Source organism: Solanum verrucosum, unplaced genomic scaffold (assembly GCF_900185275.1).
Source record: "Solanum verrucosum unplaced genomic scaffold, falcon-dt-bn FXZP01000198.1, whole genome shotgun sequence".
Classification (NCBI taxonomy): Eukaryota; Viridiplantae; Streptophyta; class Magnoliopsida; order Solanales; family Solanaceae; genus Solanum; species Solanum verrucosum.
In genome coordinates this window covers 2,769,639-2,795,024 of record NW_026020173.1, presented here as the reverse complement: position 1 = coordinate 2,795,024, position 25,386 = coordinate 2,769,639, and the positions used below count along the sequence as shown (strand labels likewise).

Below are 25,386 nucleotides of genomic sequence, written 5' to 3'. Positions count from 1 at the left end.
TACAAACCTCTAATGTATTATAATAGAAATGAAGTAATGCAAGTCTCAATAATATTGTATCTAAAATAGAACAAGTCCATATAAATGAGTAAGAAATTCCGCGGAGAAACAAGAAACTACCTCTTAACTCTCCACAATAAGCCTCGAACGAACTAGGGGAGAATAATCACGAAGATCTGGTCTCGTAATCTACACAAGTATCAAAGAAAGGAGTGATTACCATACAATATGGTACTGTAACGACCCGAAAAACTAGTAAGTGAAACTAGAGCTTAACGAGTTTGATTTTGAGTTTGATGTGGGGTTTGAGGTTGTAAATTGATGTCCTGAGCTTTGGTTGAGGGTTTAGGGGTTAAACGTCAAGGTACGACCCCCCCAAGGACCAACCAAGGGTCCTTGAGGAGGACCCTAAAGTCTAAACCCCAAAACTACCCAAGAACAAAAAAGTTGTCAAAAAGATGTGACCTACGGATGGGACTTACACCTCGTAGGTCCATCGACGCCCCGTAGGGCTTGGTCGTAGGTCAAGTCTCAAGGTGACAAGCTCCAGACCCAAACCATGACTTGCCAGCATGGCTCATGGACCCACCCACGGTCTGTGGGTAGGATTTTGTGAGTCACACCTGAGTTGTTGTCCAAGAATCAGCCAAGGTAAGGGCAACATAGTAAATTTCTTTTAAGGTTAGTTAAGTAACGGGACGGTTATTATTGATAAATTAAGGTATTTTAAGGCTTTTAAATGTATTAAAATATCTTTTTCAATTCATTATTCCCAAACACTCAAATTAGAAACCACACCCCTTCCAAACATTCTCTCTAGAAACCACCGTTGGAGAAGAAGGAGTCAAGCTTTGAAGCTCAATATACCACCTTCCTCACTCAATTTTCGTGGAGTTCTTCCCTAAAAGTATGGTAGTCTTCATCCTTGATTAAGTTTCATTCAAGGAGCCCTTTCAAAAGATGATTTCAAGTTTCAAAAATCCCCCAAATAGCTAGGGTTTCAACTCAACCCCATGGATTCCTTTCAAGGTTGCTTTTAAAGGTTGAATTATGTTTGTTTATGAATGTATTACTGATTTTTTATGATTTTAATTCGAATTACTCAAGAATCCGTGAGTTCCTTAATCCTAGCTATGGTTCTTCTTTACATTATGAATGTTGTTGCAAGTTGGTCCAATTGATTGGATATGAGTAGATTATGATGTGATTGCATGAATTTAGTATGATTCTACATGTATAATTGATTAACCTAAGATTCTAGGTTGAAATTGATGCGGCCTAGCGCTATGTCATGAAAGAGGCAAATTGAGGGTTTAGAGGTGACCTTCTAAGATTGATGAACTTCTTGATGAATTGCCTTAGATTAAATCACCTAGACATGAATTTCTTATGAGCAAAGCTTATAGACATGAACTAAATTGATTAGGTCTTACATGATGAATCATGATTGAAGTAGTGTTGAGATTTAGTTTACTTGATGTTATATGTCTATAATTGAGTAAGAATGAAGCATGTGGTTAGTTTACCTTGAGAATTAGGTTTACATGATGACCATGTGAGGTGTTGCTTGAGATTAATGCTCATAATATAAAAATGACTCCTAGGGCTTTAATGTAAAACCTAATATGAATAAGTTAAGGATGTTAAAGCTTAAATAAGGAAGCTATTATGTATGTTGAATTATATATGGCATTATTGTGAAAGGACTTCATCCACATGATCTATAATATCAGTATATGAGGGTATACATGGAATGAATGTTGTAATTGAGTTATGACTATATCTATGTCTCATGTGGTGAATGTTAGATGTGTTGACTTAACATGATCCTTGAATGCAAGATATGAGGTGTATGCATGATTATGATGTTATGTGCATGTTTTATAAACACTTAGAAAGTGAAATGTCTATGATGATAATGTTGTTGTTGTGTCATTGAAAGGGAAATCTCTCTCACACACACCCATGCATAAACATGACTATGATGTGACTAAGGTGATGTTGAAAGGATAATTCTCATATGCACCCTTACACATGATTATGCATGAAGTATGTATGTTTATGATAAGCTTGTTGTGTTAATTGAAAGGCTATTCTCATGAACACACTATGAATATGATGTGAAAGGTTTACTCACATATTGATGATTCTAAGGTTGAAAGGACATTCTCACCTTATGAATCTATGAGCTATTATGATACTATGTTGGTTTGAGTGCCTAGTGCATTCTCTCATAAACATGAACTTAAGTAAAGACTTAATATGAATTTAAAGGGAATTATGCTTAGCACCGAGTGGATATGAGTATGAGATGGGTTCCTTCACGCTAGTAGTTGGGTTCCCAATACGGTTATCTCATGAGATGGAAGCCTTCATGCTAGTAGTTAGGGTTTCTAGAAGAAATCTCCATATCCCATAACTATGTGCCCACATAGGTCTTTAGCTAGTGGATCCACCTAAAAGCTAAAATGAATGTTCTACCTTAGGTAAGTAGGACACCTCTTTTCGATGTGGAGGTAGAACAGCGGATTCCATGTAGCTCACATGGTCTATGTCGGTTAAGGCTATTTCCCTATATGATAAGAATATGAATTATGATAAAAACATGAGTTATATATTATGGCTCCTCAAGAGGTTCTACGTAGTATAAGTGGGGGTATGGGACTTCATTCATGCATTGCACAAGTAGACTTTGATAGTGGGCATGGTATGTCTCTGTTATGATATGATGAGTATGAGTTAAATGTATGCTTTATATGAATTATGAACGTGAACTATACTTATGACTTCTTATTGAGCTTTACTTAGTGTGAGTGGGGGTATGGGACTTCACTTATACATTGCACAAGTAGACTTATAAAGGAGCTATGATGTGGTTTCCTTATGTTATGAAGATATATGAAAGTATGTATGCATGATATGGAGTGTTGCTATGACTTTACTTATTATAAGATATGATTATGAATGTCTCCTTGTCTATGAATGTTAGCTATGGATAAGGTCAAGGTATGTTATGCATGATCATGGTGGCCTAGAAGTGATACTTAGTGTAGATAAGATTATGAGATCCTATCTATCAATTGCACAAGTAGAGCTTAGGGTTGCTTATGTGATAGTTCTATTATGATGATATGATCTTGGTATGTAATTATGAATGTGAACTATGTCTTGTGATGATTGGAGTATGCATTATGTTGTGTTGGAGACTATGCTTGTGACTATGATGATATCTTTTATGTTATGATGAATTTTGCATGGTTTGTCTTATGAGCTACATTCTCCAACTATTTCAAAGATGATGTTCAAAAGTGGCATATAGCATGGTTTCAAATAAAATGTCCCTTTTATGCATGTTTTAAGGATTTCTATGCATGGCTTCCATACTTAGAACATTTTGTTCTTACCCATATTTCTACATTTTCTATAAGTGTAAGGTTTGGTGATATCGGATTCTACCCTCGTAGCTAGGACTATAGTAGATCAAGAAGAAGAAGATTGGTGAGTCCTCATAGTATTTGAGGGCTTGACCATATGTCCTTTATGTCTTTCTTTTATGGTTTAGACTTATGTAAGGGCTATGTCCCTAAGATTGTATTCAAGAGTTTTAATCCAAGTATTATATATGGTTTGAGACATGGTGTTATAGACTCTCTCATTTTCTAAAAGACTTCGATTGTAAAGAAAAGTTTTAAATTTTCCGCATTTTTCCCTATGTTCTTATGTCATGATATGCTAAGGGCTTGTACGAGACCACTTCGGGGTCAAGTACGCCGTGTTACGTCTAAGGGGTACCCCTGGGTCATGAAAGGTACTCAACAAGCAAACCACTAAACACGAAGGAAAGCAATATAGAGTATGGGTACACCAAACACTCCAACTGAACCTCTACAATTACCACCTATACAAAATCAGCCCAACCTAGAAGTACATAATTAATACATCACGCAACATGAATATCAACCCTTCATCGCATACAACTCATCAACACACAATTCATAAGCTTAAAGAACAATTCCCAACACAAACAATCATAAGGTTCATGAAAATACTAATCTACAATGCAATAAGATGAAATGTCAAATATAGTGATGCATGCATGTCCTACGATACACATATGTTGAATATCAGGCCAATATTCATGGGGGACTCACAAGGTTCATGTATTCATCGCAACTATTTCCCTTCGGCATATCTCACTCACCGAAACCATTTTCCTTCGGCGGCGTCGGAGCTATTTACCTTTGCATCATCATCATAATAGATCTCATCACAATATTTCAAAACCAATGCAAATAGGCATGTTCACACAAATCATGAGAATATGATGAATTTCATATCAATTCACAGACCTTATCAACACAATCATGATACAACCCCAATAGTGAATCAATCCAAACATTCAAATTTATTAACACTTTACACGTCCATATCATTAAGTTGTCTTTTTATTACCCTCTTTCCTAATTATAATTATTCAATATGAACAGGTCAATGCCATCACAAAATCCCATTACTCTCCAACATACATTTAACAAAGGTTAAAAGGTTTACTTGCCTTATACAATCAAACAATAACTCCGGAACGTGAGCTTTTCATTTTCATTGGGTCTCTAAATCAATGCAATCTATTCAAATAAGTAATCCTAATAAGAAATCAAATTTAACACCCAAGACTTATGGAATTTGGGGTCAAATCAACCCAAAAGACTCGATTCGGAAAATGAGGTTTGAATCTGGAAATTTAAATGAAATTGCAGTACCCAAGAAAGTTGGAAACCACTAGGGAAAACCATTTCAAAAATAGAGTTGAATTCAATCTAGAAACATCATTTTATCCAAAACATTTAAACTTTATAAAAACATCCAAATTTTAGACTCAAAACCCAAGTTAAATCCTCAAAATATTGAAATAATTAATGGGTAAAAGAGATAGGAAGTTAGAAATTGTTACCCAATAAAAGAAACTCGAAAATCCCTTTTGAAATAGTCTAAACCAAGCTACTAGGGTTCAACAATAGGATAAAAGGGAAGAAATCCCATTTTTTGAAAGAAAACATTATTCATGCATCAATTACTCTCACGATCATAACCTAAGGCCTTGCAATCGCGATTAGTAAGCAAGTCAACTCATGAAAGATTACCATCGCGATTGCGAATGGAACACGCACGATCGCGATGACTAAGAAATCGACTCTATGCAATCATGACAACCCTACACATGATAACGAGGGACACACAAACAACCCTACACGATTGTGAGAGATGGCCTCACAATCACGACGAACATCTAATCAGACACTAGAGATCAGAAACCAACAATTCATACAAGGTACATAACCACCTAATGAACCTTCGAGATTCATTTTAGACCCTGAGTACACAAACCAGATATGCTACTCAACTAAACTCAACGTTTATAACTTAATGCAACCATAGAAATACGAATTTGAGGTCTCCTTGACCCAAAATTCATAAAAGTCGTAATAAACTAACTTAACGCTTAAAAACAACAAACTTACATTGGGACCTCTAAAAAATCAACCAAGATCTCTCCTAAGCCTAGAATCTTCCTCTGAATCCAATGGAATAATCAAAATCTAATTCAAGCCTCCTAACTCCAAACATTGACCAAAGTCAACCCTTGGTCTTAAATCACCCAAACATCCAACTCAAGGGCTCAATTCCACAAAATAACGTCGAACCTGAAACCGAGAAATCTCATAGACCAAATTCCACATTTTAGATCTGTAGGAACTGATGGAATTCCATCACAAGACTGGAAATTCTGATTTATACCAAAAACCACTTTTAAACATTTTACACCTTCCAAAAATCATAGCATTTGAATAATATTTCCAAACCAACTTCACAAACTGAATAGAAATGACTCAGGGCAACCATCGGAAGGGGTAAAATGGTATTTTTTATGAAATTTTCCAAGAATGAACTTTCGAGTCATTACGCATATATAGTTTGCATCCCCACTACTCCTCCAAGCCTCCATTAGAAACTTCTCCCCCATCTTACGAGGGAGGGGAGGGGTAAAGCCACCCCATCTAATCCTCAATTGTCTTTATATTGTCTTCTCATCCCTCTCTCGCTTAATTTCTAATGCCATCACTAAAAGCTTATGTTTGATAGTATGATTATCACTCTGGGTAACTTTGCAGCCCTTACAAAGGCCTCTATCACCCTTCCTAAAGAGTAAATAATCTATTTAGGTTTTGGCCACTGTGCTACAGAAGCTAACCAAATTGTTCACCATTTTTGGAAATCACTAGTTTTCTATCACCAACTCAAAATATCTAGCAAAACCTAAGAGTGAGGCTCCACTTCCATTTTTATCCCTAAACCCAAAATAACTAGATGTTGCCCCAATATGGCCATAAAATCTCCACTAGTGAATATCTTCTCGGTCTGATAAACTCCTGACAACCTCATTCAAATCCTCCAAAAAGTGTTTCTTGTCCTACTTGTCCAAGACCACTTAAGGAACGTAAATGCTAATAATGTTCTAATTAAGCCTTCCAATGACTAGCTTAATCATCATCATTCTATAAGTTGTCAGCAGTCCTTCTAATCTCTACCAATTGACCCCTAAAGTCCCAATCTACTAAAATACCTACTTCATTTCTATCCCTTGAGCCTCCTGAGTACCATAACTTACCATACACATCTTGTGCCTTGACACCTACTCATCTAGTCTCCTGGATACAAGTTATATTAATCTTCCTTTTCTTTAGGATATCCACTAGCTCTATGAATTTCCCCATCGATGACCCTATGTTCTAAGACCCTAACCTTAAACTAGAGGACCTCTTACCCCACTAAACACTCCTTCCTTTCACCTCTGATCGCAATCGAGGACATAACCCTAGTCCGACATTGTTCACCAAAGGCACTAAAATAGATGCAAACTAAATAAGGAATAACTAAAGTAAGGGAGGTATACCAAAATTAAAGGCCAAGAATTAGAATCACTAAGCAAGAATCAACAAAAAGAATAGAATAAATGCACCAACAAGCGCCAATCAACAAGAAATAGAGCAGAAATTGAGCATAAACTATAAGATTAAAACCTTAACAATCAACACATGAATTTTAGATAGAACAACAAAGATAACAACCCACGAAAGATTTTAATAATATCACTACTCAAAATGAATAAATAAAGAGAAGAATAAGAACAATTGAACCTAGTGGGGAGTCCCTACAGTCTGGCCTTCCATTCCTTGCTATACAGATCCGGCCGGACAGTAGTGGTCTTGCCAAAGAGGGTGAAGGAAAAGGAAATTTATGTTCCCAAAAATAATAAGATACTTTAATTCATGCTATTATTATATAATAGAAATCATTTCACTTCCTTAGCAATATTCCTTCCCCTGAGTTACGGGAAAATCCTAAGAACAAGAATATGCAAGATATGTAAGCAATGCTATAAAATAAAGATTGTATACTGAAATTAAGAAGAAAAGTAGAGAAAGAGACAGAGAAAGACATAAAGTAGTAGTAGTAGTAGTAATAATAACTTTTTTCTATTATTTTGGTGTCTCTTACATCGAAAACACAAGGCCCTTTTATAAGCGTTCAAACTTGGAGATCTAGACATGCTATCAAACTTAAAAATCTACATCATGCTGCAGTATATGTGGGCAATCGATCATCCACGTCCTCCAATTTGTTGCAACATTCCCTCTTAGATATTTATGTAAAAAAAAAAGGTGTACTCAGTTATTTATAATATGCATTGTTTGAAGCCTCAATAGATATATTACCAGAAAAATTCAGTGGGATGAAGACTTGATTACAGAAAAAAGAATCTATCGTCTATTTACTTTGTTGATGAGAAACATCACTTAATTATTTTAAAGGATGCCTCCCAATCTTATATTTAGATTTCCAAATATTGATATTGGTTGTGTCTAGTGGTGGCAAATGAGAAAGTTGGATCAACTTTGGGCGGGTTGAAAATGGGTCAACATAAAATGGGAATAATTCAACTTGCCCATATTTGATATGGATAAAAAAGGGTTAGGTAATAAATGGGTTGGGTAAAATATATGTTGACCCATATTTTCATGAGTAAATAGTACTATTGTAACACCCCGTAATTTAGTGAGTTCTAGAGCCTTTGGTAAGAGTTTTGGAGTGTTGTATGAGGGTTTAAACTTGTAAAAATGGTTCCCGTACTTAGAATAGGGGTTTTAGGGGTTAAACGTCCGGGTACGACTCCCCCAAGGACCACCCAAGGGGTCCTTGAGGAGGACCCCAAAACAGTCCCAAAAATCTGTCAATTTGTGACCTACGGATGGCCATCTACGGCCAGTAGATCAAACCACACCCCATAGGTCATGGGCGTAGGTCAAGGCCTGCACTGGCCTGAAAATTCTAAGCTGCAGACCCCAACCACGAGACCAAATGATGGACAGTAGACCCATCCACAGTCCGTGGATGGGTGATCCGTAGATGCCGCCAGTTTTGTGACTTTTAGTTTTAAGTTGGGGATTTGGGATTTGATTAGTTAACTAATGAGGGGTTAAGGGAGGTCGGTTAGTTAGTTAATTAGCCACCTATATAAGTATAATACACTCCTAAACTAATCACTTTAACTCATTCATCTAAAGACCCCAAATCACTCTCCAAATATTCTCTCTCTAGAAGCTAAGATGGAGAAGAAGAAGAGAAGAGAAGAGGGCAGTGTTTATCCATTGATTCAAGCTTTGTTTGGGTATTTTATTTAATTTATGTGAAGCTTAATCATCCATGGGTTCTTCCACCCATGGATCCCCCATAGTTTCCCCACTTGTGAAATCAAAAACCCCATTCTAGCTAGGGTTGTGCTTGCATTGTGATAGGGTTTGGGTGTGATTCCAATCTAGTGGATATCACCCAATTATGATTGAATTAGCTTTGTTTAATGATATTATGATGATTTCATGTGATTTCTATGGTGAACCCTAATCTAAATTGATGAATATGATGTTTGTGGGTTGATACCATTAGAGGTGAAATTGAAGGATCATGAGTAATCTTCCTAAATCAATGTTATGTGTAGTGATTGATCAAAGATAGGATCATATAATCATGAATTGAATTAGACTCTATTGTGTATGATTGATCTTGACTTGTAAAGTTAGAATTGAACCTTTATGATCAATTATTGTTAGAATCACCTAGTAATGATGAATATGATTAAGAATACCTTAAAACTAGGTATGAATGGTGATGATAGGAAGTAATATAAGGCTTGTAGTAATGAATCTTGATCACTAGGGTTTGAAGGTAAATCCAATATGATGAACTATGAAGGATAAGGCTTTGAGAGTAAAATCTACATATGAATCCAAGGCTAATGAATAGTATTGAGTTGAGAGACCTTTACCTACCTAGATCACCTATTGAGTCATATATGGTAGGAAGTGATAGAATCACTTAGGTCATGATGTTATCCTTGTCTAAAGGTAGAATTCTAGACATGATATTAAGTATGAAGATGAACTTAACATGAAAGACTTCTCGCATGGTAATGGTTCTAGGGTTGAAAGGCTTCCCTTACCTAATTGAACCAAAGGCTAGCAAGCCTTCATACCTAGGTCATGGAGGGTGATAGTTGCTCACACATGGTCTAAAAGAGGTATTAGCATGGATTGGTTGTCAAGGACATCTTTCCATAAACTTGAGTCAAAGTAGAGACACTACTAAAAATATTGCAAAAGGAGACCTAAAAAAAGAGACCTCAAAAATAGGTCGCTAAAAAGAGACCTCATGAGGTCGCTATTTGCATTAGTAACTTTTTTTTAATTATTTCTTAACAGGAGAGACCTCGTGAGGTCAATTTCATAAAAAAAATCTGCCTAATTAATAATATAAGTGACTTATTTTACTTTTTTTATTTTATAGTATGTTTTCGTATAAAATATGCGACTTCACGAGGTCACTATTTGTTAAAATAAAAAATACTAATTTAATTTAGATACCTCGTGAGGTCTCAATTTATTAGTCAAATTTGTTAACTAATATTTTAAAATAAGAGACCTTGTGAGGACTCTTATTTTTATTAAATTAAAATAGGAGGCATTTTTAATTTAGCTCATCTTCTTTCCCGCTCTTCACCTAAAAGCTAAAAAAAAGCCCTAACTTGTTTCTTCCCCATAGCTTTACAGATGTGTAGCCTCCGGTTATCGCTCAGTTAGAAGTTTGAGTTTTCACCATCCGTTCGAAGTGTTAGTTTTCACCATCGAAACTCCCTCGATTTGAAGCCCAAGCTTTCGTCGTCGATTCAAAATCTCTGTGTCGATTTCTTTCTCTGCAAATAAAGGTGAATCTTTCAATCTTTAAACCAAGTTGTAACTATATTGTTTATTTATTGCAAGCATCCATCAATGCAAACTCTCTTTTTCAATTTACTGCAAGATTAAGTAGAATTTGTGATTCTCTTTTCACTTCATGAACATATAATTAACTTTGGGTTTTACTCTTGTTCTATCTTAATGTCCTGTTTTGACTTCTCGTGATGATTAACATGAATGCTAGCAAGTTTTTATATCATATAATTTAGAAGAAGATACATGGGTATTAATGAATAAAGAAATAAAATCTGTTATGAAGATTTTGTATTATATTTTGAGATTATTATACTTTATATCTCACTCTAAATAACTCCTAATAATCATGTGTTGAATTTTGATTTAAATTTAGAACTAATATCATTTTGGTTCATGTCTCTGTATGTATTTTAGTTGTTTTTTAACCAGAGGAGAGGAAATTTATATATATATATATATATATAGTATAGTCTATCGATATAAACCATTGTGCATTAATGAGCGAGGAGAGAAAAATTAAGAAACCATTGTACCCAGAAAGGTCCTTGACCCTTAATAGTACCTATTGGCTTCATGTGATGCATCTGCTTTCTAGAAATATTGAACAGCATATATGGTTGACATTGACTAAGTCATTTTAATTGCTGGTGTTCTATTGGATCTCCTTTAGAGCCATTGTTTCTTTCTGCAGATCCCGGCAGATCTTACTACCAGCCTTGCGGTCGACTTTTTCGGTTAGTTATAAATTCGTTATAAAAAAATAGATATGCTTTCTTTTTTGTTCTTTCGTTTATGAGAAACTAAGATGACATATAGATCTACCTATTATTTTATTTGTTGTAGTAATGAGGAGAGGAAAGTTATATACATACTATAGCCTATAGATATAAACCATTGTGCAGTAATAAGGAGAGGAAAGTTAAGAAACCAGAAACCATTGTGCCCAGAAGGGTCTTTGACCCTTCTGTAATAGTGCCACCTTTCTACTATTCTTTTAATGATGTATTCTATTTAGATTTATTTAGGGAAGGGGACATTATTTGTGACAAACTGTTGAGAGAACTATACTTTTGTAGTCACCAAAGATACATTTATTCATTTGCACAAGGCCTCATTAAGCAGTCCCTACTAGGATTGTTACAATTTAATTTTTAGTAAATTATTACATAATTTAGTGTTTGACAAATTTAAATTTTTGTGATCTTTATGTAGATGGATCGTAGTTGGATGTATAATATGACTAATTTTGGTCGAATAGGACTAAGACCTGAATTTGTAGAAGGTGTCACTGGTTTTGTGGAGTATGCAAAGACACTAGAACCTTTTCAACGTAGTGGTATGATTAAGTGTCCTTGTAATAAATGTCAATGTTTGAATTATGAAAAACCAGATATTGTTGAGCTTCATCTCTATCGAAATGGGTTTAAAAGAGAATACACGGTATGGACTAGTCATGGAGAAATTGATAATAGTTTTGATGTATTTCAACATTATGTTCTTGGTGAAAGTAGTAGCGCAGTGAATTCTAATGCACAAAATTATAGAATGCATGACATGGTTCAAGATGCATTTGGGGTGCATTTTGATTTTGAATCTGGTAATCAAGGTGAAGAAGCTCCTAATGCTGAATGTAAAATTTTCTTTGAACAATTGGAAGTTCCTAGTCGGCCTTTATATGAGGGGAGTCCACACTCGCAGTTGTCAATTGCTATTAGATTATTAAGTATCAAATCAAATTGGAATGTTTCGCAAGGGGTAATGGACTCTGTGATTGACCTTATGCATGATTTAGTTGACCCAAAGCTAGAGATACCTGATAATTTCTATAAGGCAAAGAGGTTGGTATCAAAGTTAGGATTGTCATCGATGAGAATTCATTGTTGTGAAAATGGTTGCATGTTATACTATAAGGATGATATTGATCTAGAATCGTGTAAGTTTTGTGGAAAATCTCATTATAAGCAGACTCCTAGTAGGAAGAAAGTTCCTATTAAGGTGATGCATTACTTACCTCTTATACCAAGGTTAAAGAGGTTGTATGCATCTAATAGATCTGCTCCTCATATGAGATGGCACCATGAAAATAGAAGACCACCTGGTGTTATGTGCCATCCTTCCGATGGAGAGGCCTGGAAGCATTTTGATAGAACATATCCACAGTTTGCAGCCGAACCACGGAACATTAGATTGGGTTTATGTTCAGATGGATTCACGCCACATTCTGTTTCTGCTACACCATATTCTTGTTGGCCTGTATTTGTAACACCATATAATCTTCCACCTGAGATGTGTATGACCAGTCCATATATATTTCTCAATTGTGTCATTCCTGGCCCACGGAATCCAAAAGTCTTGATTGATGTATACTTGCAACCTTTGATTGATGAGTTGAAACAATTGTGGGTTCAAGGGGTTGAAACATTTTATGTGTCTCTTAAGCAAAATTTTAATTTGCGGACTGCCTTAATGTGGACTATTAATGATTTTCCTGCGTATGGAATGTTGTCAGGGTGGATGACAGCGGGAAAGTTAGCTTGTCCTTGCTGTATGGAAAATACTAAATCATTCACTTTGAAACATGGTCGTAAAAATTCTTGGTTTGATTGTCATCGACAGTTCTTGCCAATGGATCATGAGTTTAGGAGTATGAAAAATGCATTCAGAAAGAATACTATTGAACAAGGTTGTCCTCCTCCAATTTTGACTGGAGAACAAGTTTGGGAGAGGGTTCAACAGTTTCCAAAGGTTACAGAAGAACAGCCGTACAAATTTGATGGATATGGTGTTGCACATAATTGGACAAAACAAAGCATATTCTGGGAGTTACCATATTGGAAGGATAATCTACTTCGACATAATCTTGATGTCATGCATATCGAAAAAAATTACTTTGATAATTTATTCAACACAGTAATAGATGTCAATGGCAAGACAAAAGATAATGTTAAAGCTAGAATGGACTTACCAGAATATTGTAGGCGAAAAGAGTTATGGTTGCAAGAGAAACAGAACAACAAGTTCTTCAAGCCTAAGGCTAGTTATTCATTTACATTGGATCAAAAGCGTAAAATATGTGAATGGGTCGAGCAACTTAAGATGCCTGATGGACATGCTTCAAATTTGGGAAAACGTGTCGATATGGAGCACGGAAAATTACATGGTATGAAAAGTCATGATTGACATGTCTTCATGGAAACATTACTTCCCATTGCATTTAGTGGCTTACCCGATAGAATTTGGAAACCTATGACTGAAATTAGTTTGTTCTTCAAGGACTTGTGTTCTAATACGTTAAGGGAAGACAACCTAGTTCAGATGGATCAGAATATTCCTATAATTACAAATAAGTTGGAGAAGATTCTTCCACCTGGATTTTTCGATGTGATGGAGCATCTGCCTGTACATCTGGTGCATGAAGCACGCCTCGGAGGTCCGGTTCAATATAGATGGATGTATCCATTTGAGAGGTAAGTGTTTAACTCTTAATATTTTTATATCAATATTTTGTTAAAATCAGTGATAATATAATATAATGTAGAACTATTGGAAAGTCTAAACGGGGCATGAAGCAAAAACATAGACTTGAAGGCTCAATGGTTGAATTCCATCTTGCTAGGGAGATAACTGATTTTGGTTCTTATTACTTCGAAAGTAGTGTGCCATGCTTTAAAAATAGATCCAATCACCATGACGATGGTGGTGAGACTATGAAGCCACTATCAATCTTCAATCAACCAGGCAAAGGTTCAAAAAAACGTACGAGGAGGAATCTTAGTGCTATGGAGTTTAAGTCTGTATCGACACATGTCTTGTTGAATTGCCCACAAGTTAAACCATTTCTTGAGTAAGTTGTTGTTTTTGCACTAAAATATGTAATTACAAGGCGAAACAACTAACTCAATATCCATCTTCTTTGACAGCTACTTTGTGCATTTATATGGCAATGAAAAAGTGTTTGAGCATTTCTCAAAGTGGTTTCAAGATTACGTAAGTCTTATAATATTTTCATAATACTATCATTATTAAATAAATCTATATTTAATTGATAGCTAATTTCCTACTTTTCAAATATTTATAGATTTATGATACAAAAAATGGTCAATTTGACCAATTTTTGAAGGACCTTTCTTGGGGACCCATCAAGATTTATTCAATGGACATGTATCTTGTAAATGGTTTTAAATTCAATACTGAAGAATGCTCCAAATATTAAAAAAACTAACAATAGTGGAGTTTGGATGAAAGGTGGTGATGGAAATCAAGATGGAGTTGATTATTATGGGGTACTCAAGGAGGTTTTGGAAATGGAGTATTCCGGTTGGCCTATTAAAAAAATTGTATTGTTTAGATGTAAGTGGTTTGATCCAACCCCAAAAAGAGGTACGAGAGAAATCAAACAATATAATATCATTGAAGTAAAGCACACAAGGGAGTATGAAGCATATGATCCTTTCATTATTGCACAAAATGTTAAGCAAGTGTACTATGCTCCTTATCCCTTGCGTCCAGATAAATTAGATTGGTGGGTGGTGATTAAAACCAAACCCATGGGTCGTGTGGAAGTTGAAAATGTGTTAGATGTTGCGTACCAGGATGATGATATATCAAGTGTTTACCATACCGTGGATGTTGAATTAGAAAATGATTTAGAGCATCCTGAACACATATTAGAAGAGGTTGATATAGAACAAATAACAGATGAAGGGGCAAATGCATCAATTAATGAAGAAGAGTTGTTCAATGAAGAAGAATGGTCAGAAGAAGAGGATGAAGAAGAGGATGATGATGAGGATGAGGATGAGGATGAGGATGAATAGTAATTAGTATGTTGAGTTTATATATACATATATATATCTATATATTACTTTAGTCTTCTTCTTAATTATTTTATATTGCATTACTAAATTGTTTCTCGATTCTCTGTTAAAGTGGATCCCCAATTTTTAAATTGTTTCAAAAGTAAGTATGTGGTCCTTGTACTTTTAGTTGTTAATTTAATTTATATGAGGTTATTTGGTAGTTTTTCATTGAATGCATAGCTTATTTATTAGGTGTATTTAGGTTGTCTTGATATGATTTAAATCACCTTGAGATCAACAAGATGTATGTGACCACCTATCTAATATATTAAAATGTTAGAGATGATATACTTTAAGTTCCTTAACTTATATCTTCAACATTTTCGTTTCTTCATGTTGTTAATAGTACTTGTTGGCTTTCAATGTGCTTCTATAGTTTTAGAACTCAGCCATTTCTGACAGACGGCAGAACTGATCGCATATATGGGTAAGAATCAAACTAATACTTTGAGTTAGAGAGAATTTTTTAAAAAAAGTTACAAGAGAGTATTGAATGGATGAAATTTGCATGTGAGTATTCTGATTACCTATCTCTAACCAGCGTCTTGAACTGCTCTAAGAATTCTATATTGTATCTGTATCACCATTTTCTTTTTGATTTGGTAGATGTGTCTTGTTTATGTTACACATTTGATATCAACTTTGGTCCATGATAAATAGGGCCCTGAGTTTCAACCTAAACCATGCTAACACTTGCTTAATTGAACTAAACTCAAGGTAAATTGATAACACTTGAATTGAATTAAACTCAAGGTAAATGTTGTGATATCCTGTCCTACAATCCCCCAAGAAGCCTTGAAAAACCCTCTCCATAAAAAGAAATTAATCTTTATAGGCAGCCCTTTAGTCCATATATAGTCAAAGATAGGTATTTTCTCCTGTTTCCGTCTTAATTCATTCCATGTTGATTTGACTGTGAACTTTCCATTTGAATTTCCCATCCACCATGATGTGTCATTATCTACATTGACTAGTTGTGGGCTGATGTTATCAAGTATATGCTCCATTAAGTCCGTAAACTGCTTGCTTGACTTCTTCCAGGTCTGGTAGTTTTGTAAGGAAATCATTCTGCTCAGTGGTGACTAAGGCTGGAATGTTTTGTAACATATCATAGTTGGTTGGCCTGTTGTGTCAAAGAATAATTTTGAGAAAGTCAAAAATAAAATGAATCACTCATTTCTTTATAGTTTTCTTGTCATTGAAGGCATGTTTGCTGCTTCAACTTTGGCAATCTAGTAATTCCCTTATCAGCTTGAAAATAATAGCATCCTACTGGAATTAGCATTGTCCTGTAATTCCCTTGCAGTTGAGTGCTTTCCTTTTTCTTTGCTCAGTCAAACTAAATATGGACATTGGACATAGTCACAGAAACAACAATATAATGCCAAAAAGGTCTCTGAATATTAGCAACAAGGGGAGAATGAATCTCCATCCTAGGAATAAAATGATGTTAATTAAGAGAAGCTACTCCTCACACCCCACCAACCCCTAGTTCACTTATTTTGCGTTTCACCTTTCCCTTTTCAAGATGAAATTTACTTATTTTTTCTTTGAAGTTGTTCTTATTTGATAGATGAAATGACATAACAAACATTCATGAACATAACAAAACACACCTGTAGTTAATTCAATTTCAGCTTTAGTTAATTTTTATTGAGACTTTACTTGTTACGTAAATTTCTAACCTTATTTGACTTGAATGTTTTTGTTACTTAGATGGCAGGTGGTAATAAGAATAAAAAGAAGGATGGTATGATTAGTAGACGACCGACGGGGATACATATAAGATCAGACTCCACAAATTCTCTCCCATCAAGAGACACTCTGATACATTGCTATTCTAAGCAGACCGAGCCTTATAGTTGGGTGCCTCCACATATTAATCCTCCATCGACCTATATGCATCCACCATTGAAATATACTCAGCCCCCCCCCCCACGTACTTGTGCCCACATCAGGGTATGCTACCCCACATGGATACAATGTTTTGCCTCTAGAGGCTAACCGACCAACATCTAGTGACTCTCGCACAGTTACTCACAACCCTATAGACTCACAACCTTCATCATCATCTTCTTCACAACTTGGGATGTCGAGTCTTCGCCTTCAAGGTAATGGTTCGGAACCTAACACTCCTACCACAAATCAGTCAGCTACACCTGGTCGGGTCCTTACACAAGTTGGCGTGAGAGATATGCACAATAGACTTGTCATCGAGCCTGACGGATATACGTAAGATTTTATTTTTTACAAAATATCCTATGTTTATGATTGTCTCATTTAACTGTCTTTGTTTTAACCTATAACTGTTAAAATTTTGTATTATAGTTTCAATCCAGATGATGCTGTGGGGATCATTTCTCAAGCAATCAAAGATCTCTATAGAGATGCTTTTCCGACTTGGGGAAAGATGCCAAGCAATCTCAAGAGACAAATATTTTTGGAGTTTAGAGTATATTAAAATTTATTGCTTTCACACTATTTAAATACTTGTCTTCAATAATACTTATTAATTGAAAATTTTATGGTTTCATTGCAGAAAAAATGTGCTTGGCGTCCGGAACATGAGACCAAAATTTGTGCAAACTTTCACAAGAAAGCTGCACGTGTTCTCGCTAGTTTGTTGATGAAAGCTCGTAAAAAGAATAAGAATCCTTGGTGGATTCTATCGGAGGATTGGAAAAAATTACTTGTGCATTGGGCGAACGATCCAAGATTTAAGTAGATGAGTGAGATCGGTAAGAAGGCTAGATCATCTATTAAGGGTGGTTCTCTACATACAAGTGGGGCTCAAAGTCAAGGAAGTGTGAGGAGGAAATTGGTATGAATCATTTTTCTTAATTTTTTTAAATATATTTTAGGTATTAATATTTAATTACTATTGATTATAACTTAATTAGTGTTATATATAGGAAAAGGAACTAGGAAGACCGGTAACCCAAGCTGAGGCATTCAAGGCAACACACATAAGAAAGAAGAAAAATCTGGAAGATCCAAACGTGTCGGTTGAGCCGCGAACTGAATTGACCTATGTAAGCCTCTAATTTAAAATAATAGTTACTTATTCTAAATTTATAGTCTAATAATAATACCATTCAATTTAGAATCGATATCTTCAAGCTTTGGAGGATTTACGACAAACTCAACCAGAAGAAAATCGAGGTATGCCACTTAGTCAAGAACAGGCTGAGAGAGTGTGGCTAGACTTGATTGGTGGGCCGAGTACATATGGGTATGCCTATGGCATGCCTCAACAGACCTTTCGTGAATATCATTCTGAGTTTGAAGGCTTAAGTAGTTCCTATGATGATGAATCGATGAAGAAAAATTTGGCTATGGAGCAAAAGATAGCCGAGCTATCTAGCCAAGTCGAAGACTCGCGGGCTAGGGAAAGGCGGAGGGACATAGAGTATGCAGGTCTTAAGGCTCAATTAGATGCATTACTTGCTTCAGGAGGGATTCCCCCTTGTTCCAATGATGTCACTTTCCCTCCTCGACCCTCCCAGCCTCAACCTACTCGATATCTAGTGTATGGTCAACAAAGAAATATGATAGATGAGTCTAGTAGTGATGAAGAAGATGAGGATCATGTGGCAAACACACTACAGCATTAGTGAAGTTTAGAGTTGTAATAGATAATCTAAGTTCTTTACTTTATGACTGTTTTATGGGACTTATTTGTTTTGTGAATACATGATAACATTGAAATCCTATTATATAAATTTTGGATTTTATGGTTTTTCTTTCAATTTCGAATTACGTTGAAGGTGAGTTGCATATTGTGTTGATAAGAGAATATTTAGTAAATGTATTGTATCAGTTGATTGTTGAAAGCTTGATTTAGCTAATTAGAAATGTATTGAATTAATATGACATGTGATGAGCAGCAGCAAAAATAGATACAAACTGCCAGTTTTTTTCTAGGAAAAGAGACCTCATGAGTTCACTTTTTTACATTTTATTTTTAAGAAATTTCATAAAAGAGACCTCATGAGGTCTCTTTATGGGAGTTTATTTTTTAGAAATACAGTAAAGATACTTCACGAGGTCTCTTTCCTGCAGTTTATATTTTAGAAATGCAGTAAAGAAGGTCATATAGCGGCCTCGTGAGGTCGCTTTTTGAATTTGTTTTTTATTTCTTTCATAAAAGAGACCTCATGAGGTTGCTTTTTTATTTTTTATGTTTTAATTAAATCAACCTCATGAGGTCTCTTTATGGGAGTTTATTTTTTAGAATACAGTAAAGAGACTTCACGAGGTCTCTTTTTTAAAATATAAAATAAAAATAAATAATATAATAGTGACCTCATAAGGCCACATTTATTAAAAAGTAAAACAAAAGTAAATTATAAAATTGCGACCTAATGAGGTGTCTTTTTCTAAAAATTCAAAAAATTTATTGGCGGCCTAGTGAGGTCTCTATTTGGCGACCTCATGAGGTCTCTACATAAAAGTCACCTACATTATAGCGACCTACCGTTGAGGTCTCTTTTTTGGTCTCTTTTTTCAGAAAATGAGGTCTCTTTTTTTGCAGTTTTTTTAGTAGTGAGACTTAATGATTATCTTGTGGGATTTATGCCTAGCACCGAGTGGATATTGAAATGAGATGGAGGTTCCCACCTAGTTGAGTTTGGTCTTTCATGAAGGTTCCCACCTAGTTTAGTTTGGGCTTCCCACATGGGATCTCTCACCTAGAAGAGTATTGATTTCCCCAAGTGTGTCTCATGAGATGGAAGCCTTACCTGTGGAGTTTGGGTTTCTAGTAGCAATCTCTGTATCCCATAACTACAGGCCCCGTAGGAAAGTTAGCTAGTGGATTTGACTAAGCTAACAAATAGGTCCTACCTTAGGCAAGTGGACCAACCCTTGGTGGTATGGGTAACACCATTGGGGATTATGTGATAACTCATGTGTTCTCATGTCAGTTAAGGCTATATCCTAATTAAACAAGATTGGTAATGAACTAAGATTGTGCTCAATGTAGCATCTCCTAGAGTTCAAACCTCATGGGATAAGATTATGCATAAAGTAGCATCTCTTAGAGTCCAACATAAGTAATGGTCTAAGATTATGCTTGAAGGAGCATCTCCTAGAGATCAAACTAAATGAACTAAGAGTATGCTTTAAGTAGTATCTCCTAGAGTTCAAATATGATGAACTAAGATATACCTAGTGTAGTATCTCCTAGGGTTCAACCTTAATGAACTAAGATATACTTAATATAGTATATCCTAGGGTTCTAAGTAATGAGGGACTAAGACAAGTTAGTAAAGGACCTCATAATGTTCAAGAGTATAAATGGACTTAGATATGCTTGAGTAGTGCCTCCTAGAGTCCATAATGATAATGAACTTAGACATACTAAAAGAAGTATCTCATAGGGTCCAACCTATAATGAACTAAGATCATGCTTTAAGTAGCATCTCCAAGAGTTCAAGTTTAATGAATTTAGATTATGCTTTAAGTAACATTTCCTAAAGTTCCAATATGAAGAACTAAGATGTACCTAGTATAGTATCTCTTAGGGTTCAAACAAGAAGGGACTATGACAGACCTAGTAAAGTGTCTCCTAGTGTCCCAATACTTCTAAAAGAAGGCTAGTCCCTAATTAAGGAACATGAATATGACAACCTAAAGAAGTACTTAGTATGAGTAGTAGTATGGGATGCTACTCATGCCTTGCACAAGTATGACTTAAGGTTACCTTATGAGTGTTGTTTTACATGAGTTATGCTTGATGGATTGTTGCTATATATGTCTTCCAAGATATGATTGACTAAAGGTGATAGTTATGTTGTCTACATAAAGTAAGCCAATAGTGATACCAAAGTAGGGTAAATATAACTATGGTGACCTTCAAGGTTATGCTTAGTGTGAAGGGTAGTATGGGATGCCTTTCATACATTGCACAAGTGTGCTTTGAGGTTACTTAGGAGTATGGTTCCCTTATGGTAAGAGAGCTTAAAACTTAGACCATGTATATAGACTATGATTAAGATTACCATAAAGGGATACTTGGCTTGGGTGGTATTATGGGATGCTATTCATGCTTTGCACTTGTATGCTTCTGAGGTTACCTGAGAATGGTGCTATTATGGTAAAGATGACTAAGAGTCAATTATGCTTATGTGATGACTATGATGAAGACTTGGCTTATTATGATTATGATTTATCTTCTATGCTCATTAACTATGTCTTATGTTGACTTATGTTTATATGATGCTTATGTTGGAGATTATGTTATGACTATGATGATTATGCTATGGATATGTTATTATCTCTTATGCTTATGTCTTATGTTGACTACCCATTTGAGATGCTCTTATGATATTGTGCTAGCTTTCATACTTGGTACATTTTGTACTAACGCATATTGCCTACATTCTAACCAAATGTAGGGTTGGAGACTTGAGTTGCTTTGGAGGCTAGGTTTCTAAGGTGCAAGAAGACGTGAAGATTTGGTGAGTCCTCATAGCTTCAAGGACGAACCCACATCATTCCTTTATGTCATGTCTTTATGTTTTTAGACTTTGTATGGGCTGCGTCCCAAGACTTTTATTCATGAGTTTAATAGATGGTTTGAGACAAAGAATATAGAAAGACTTCCGCTTGCATTTATGAAAAATGACTTTGATTGTAAAAATTTTAAATTTTCCTATATTTTCTATTATCTTATGTTCAGGATATGCTAAGGGCTTGTATGCGACCCCTACGGGGTCAAGTACGCCATGTTACGTCTAGGGGGTACCCTTGGGTCGTGACAACTATACTTTAGAATTCAATACGGAGAAAATATTTTATTCCTTTTTTTGGATGAAAAATGTTGAAATTGCTTTATTTAGTTTTATTGTATTATAAATTTAAATACGATGTCTAATATGGGATCCGACTTCCAAATTGAGACCCAATCTGAGACACTTCTTCTAAATTAGGACCCAACCCAAACTCTTGAATCGAGACCTAACTTTCAACTGGAGACCCGACAATGGAATCTGACTCGAGATATGAAATCTAAATCTAGATTTGACCCCGTTACCTAAATGGGGACCTGACCTCGACACTAGATTCCAGACCCAACTCCAAACCAAGATTTGAACTAGAGACTCGACCCCAAATCCTACACTTGATGATCGATCATGAACTCAAACCCAACCCCAAATTTAGGAACCGACCAACACTCTTAGGTCGGTATTTGACCTCAACTCAAAACCTACATGGGGACCCACCTTCCAACCTAGGATCTGATTTTGACTCGTGATCTCAGAACTGATTTCAAATTGAGATCCAACCTAGATATCTGATTTGGGACCCGACTTCCAAATCTAGATTTGACCCCGACAGTAGACCTCAATGATGGCTTCGAGACTTGAACTCGAAACCTAATTTAGAAACCAAATTTTGAATTAGAAATAAACTCCGACACCCGACCTGGGAACTAACTTCAGAATCGGAACCTGACACCCGACCTCTGCAACCAATTTGGGATCCGAACTTGAGACCTGACCTCGACTCTCAACCCAAAACTTGATTTAGAACTTTATCCCGATACCTGACTCGAGACTCGACCTTGGCACTCAACCTGGGATCCAACCTTAAATCCTTACCTGAGATTTGATATCCAAATTGAGATATGATCCCGGTTTGACCTGAAACTTGATAGTTAGTCTTCAATTGAGGATAGGAGTCAGGTTCAGAATCAAGAATCTAGAGTCAGATTTTTAATTATTATCAAGAATCAGTACGTGAGACTTGAATTAAAGCGGAAAATTGAGGTGTGAGGTTGAAAACGAGTCTTGAAAAATATTTTCCTTACTTTTGGGAGATAGGTCATTTTTCTTATATTTGAGAAAAATAAGTTGATTAAGAAAATACTCTTACTCATGTTTTACCCATAAATACCCATATTTCCACGGGTTGAATTGTCACACCCCAAGTCTACATCATGGACGTGACCGACACTCGAGAACCATTGTTGGTCCTCAAACGAACCTTTGGCCTAACTCATTACTCAGCAAAAGACTTACTCAAGAATATAGGAACCTCAAATGTAAACTCAACTCATAAGGATATCATTACTAAAAATAGTTTCACCCAATATACTCTAAAATACTCAATAACATAATTGTTCAATTGAAGTCCTTAAAACATCACAAAAAAGATAGATAAAACGCCTTAACTACTACTGTCTATGAAGCCTCTACATACTATGATGGAAGTCGGGATAAGACCCAAGACATCCTAACAAAAAAATCCAAAATGTGAAGCCCTCCAGAAATCAAGAAGGTTTACCAAAGCTAGTTGGAATGTGATGGGATCAACGGAACGCCAACTGATGATCCTGAATACCTGTATCTGTATCATTAAATGATGCAGGCAAAATGGAGTTAGTACATTGAATGTACGAGCATGTAAGGGGAACACTGAACATGGAGATACATAGATGAACTGATAGAAGGAAAACATACTCACCCCGACTCATCTCAACTCAACTCAACTCAATATGAATGCAACAATAAAAGATGCAACATATATAATGCTTTTAAAACAGGAGGTAATAACTCTATGTATATAAAAATACAATAATAAACTCTTTACTCTTATTTGGGAGATTCTCTAACCAACAACCATCATTATGAGCGAAGTGACGATACAACGTCTCGCCCATGCTACCAAAATTGTCCTATACCTTGCCGGAGTATAGGATATCCTCAACTAAGTAGATCCACTAAGCTATGCTAAAAATCAATAAGGAAACATCTAAGAAGTATGATCCTTTTATCCATGTTGACATACATGTTTTATGAGGATTTTGAGTCGTCTGAACTCATCCCCATATTGGTGCTCAAAAGAGACTCTTAAAAGAGATAATACTCAAAAACTTCTCATTAACTCATTTAGAAATCAAGGTTTCCTCTTGTTTAAAATGAAAAAGTGTTTACACTTGGAAATACTTACTTCCCTTATACTCATTTTGAAATATGAAACTCAACTCTCCTCATCCTCATACTCATTTCATTAAGTCTTAAAACAAGTTATAAATAATTATAGAAGACTTCTCAAAAGGACTTTCTTGAACTTTCCTCTTAACTACACCTTGAATTTGGAAAGTGAATTCAAGAGTTATGATTAGGATATATAGTATCTCTCCATGATTAAAGAAGACTTAGATAGTTGGTAATAAAAAGAGAGCGAAGACACGATTCAAAGGAACGCATACGGGACGAAGAATGGAGGTGGAAGGGATTTGATGACCCTGGCGCATCAGTGGAGTGCCGCGCCAGCCCTTAATTACTGGGGCTGGTTTGTGGTGCACTACAGTCATAGGGCACCAGCCTCTCTGGCGCTACGGGGGCGCACCACCCCAGCCCAATCCCAGAACATTCTGACGATTTTTTCTTCTCGATTTTTTTTCCTAATTCACCTAGAATCGATCAATTTCTTTCAAAATCCCTTAGATTCATAAACCCAATACACTTAATCAAAAATCTACTCAAAATACCTCAATAAAAACACTCATTCGCAAGACCCTCACCTGAAGAACTCAACAAAACTCTATTGTTAAATAATGAAGCACAAAACCTCAAGAACCTCATAAAGAATCTTAATATACTCAATCTCATGGACGAATTCATAAATTGAAACTCATGATTGGTGTGAGGGTGAACAAACCCAACACTATGAAAGCTTAAATACCTCATAAGAATTAAGTTCTTGGCGTTTTCCCCAAATTCTTGAAGAACTTCTTGAAACCTCATCTTTTCTCCTTTTGAACTTTTCCCTAACCTTCCAAATGTTTTAGAATGAATAATAATTAACTTTTAGACCCCTTAACTTAGGTGGGTAAAATGTGTTAGGCCAGTGGGATAAGAAAAAAACCAAAATACTCTCTCCTTAAAATGGATGAATTGTCTTAACAAGAAAGGCTGCACTCAAACGGGCATATCTCCTTCATCTGAACTTAGAATATAGCAAACTCAGCGGCGTTGGAAAGAGGACTCAACGACCTTCAATTTGACATATCATGGGTCATTTAACTCATCCTGTGTGCTAAAAGTTAATTTCATTTGAAGTTGACCCAAAACTTAAAGACTAACTAAAGTTCAAGGTGTTACAATATCTCCCCCTTGGGAACATTCATCCTCAAATGAGATTACTCTAAGTAGAACAGGGTGTGGAAAAAACATCTAACACCCAACATGTAA

The 25,386-nt window shown here is 35.7% G+C and overlaps 1 protein-coding gene and 1 pseudogene across 3 annotated transcripts in view; one reads left to right on the top strand and one right to left on the bottom strand.

The window, feature by feature from the left end:
* The window catches only part of LOC125828795 (chloride channel protein CLC-c-like), a 1,181,495-nt gene that overhangs the window by 418,537 nt on the left and 737,572 nt on the right, over positions 1-25,386 (bottom strand). The gene's annotated exons all lie outside the window — the stretch shown is intronic.
* LOC125828817 (uncharacterized) lies at positions 11,554-18,798 on the top strand (annotated as a pseudogene).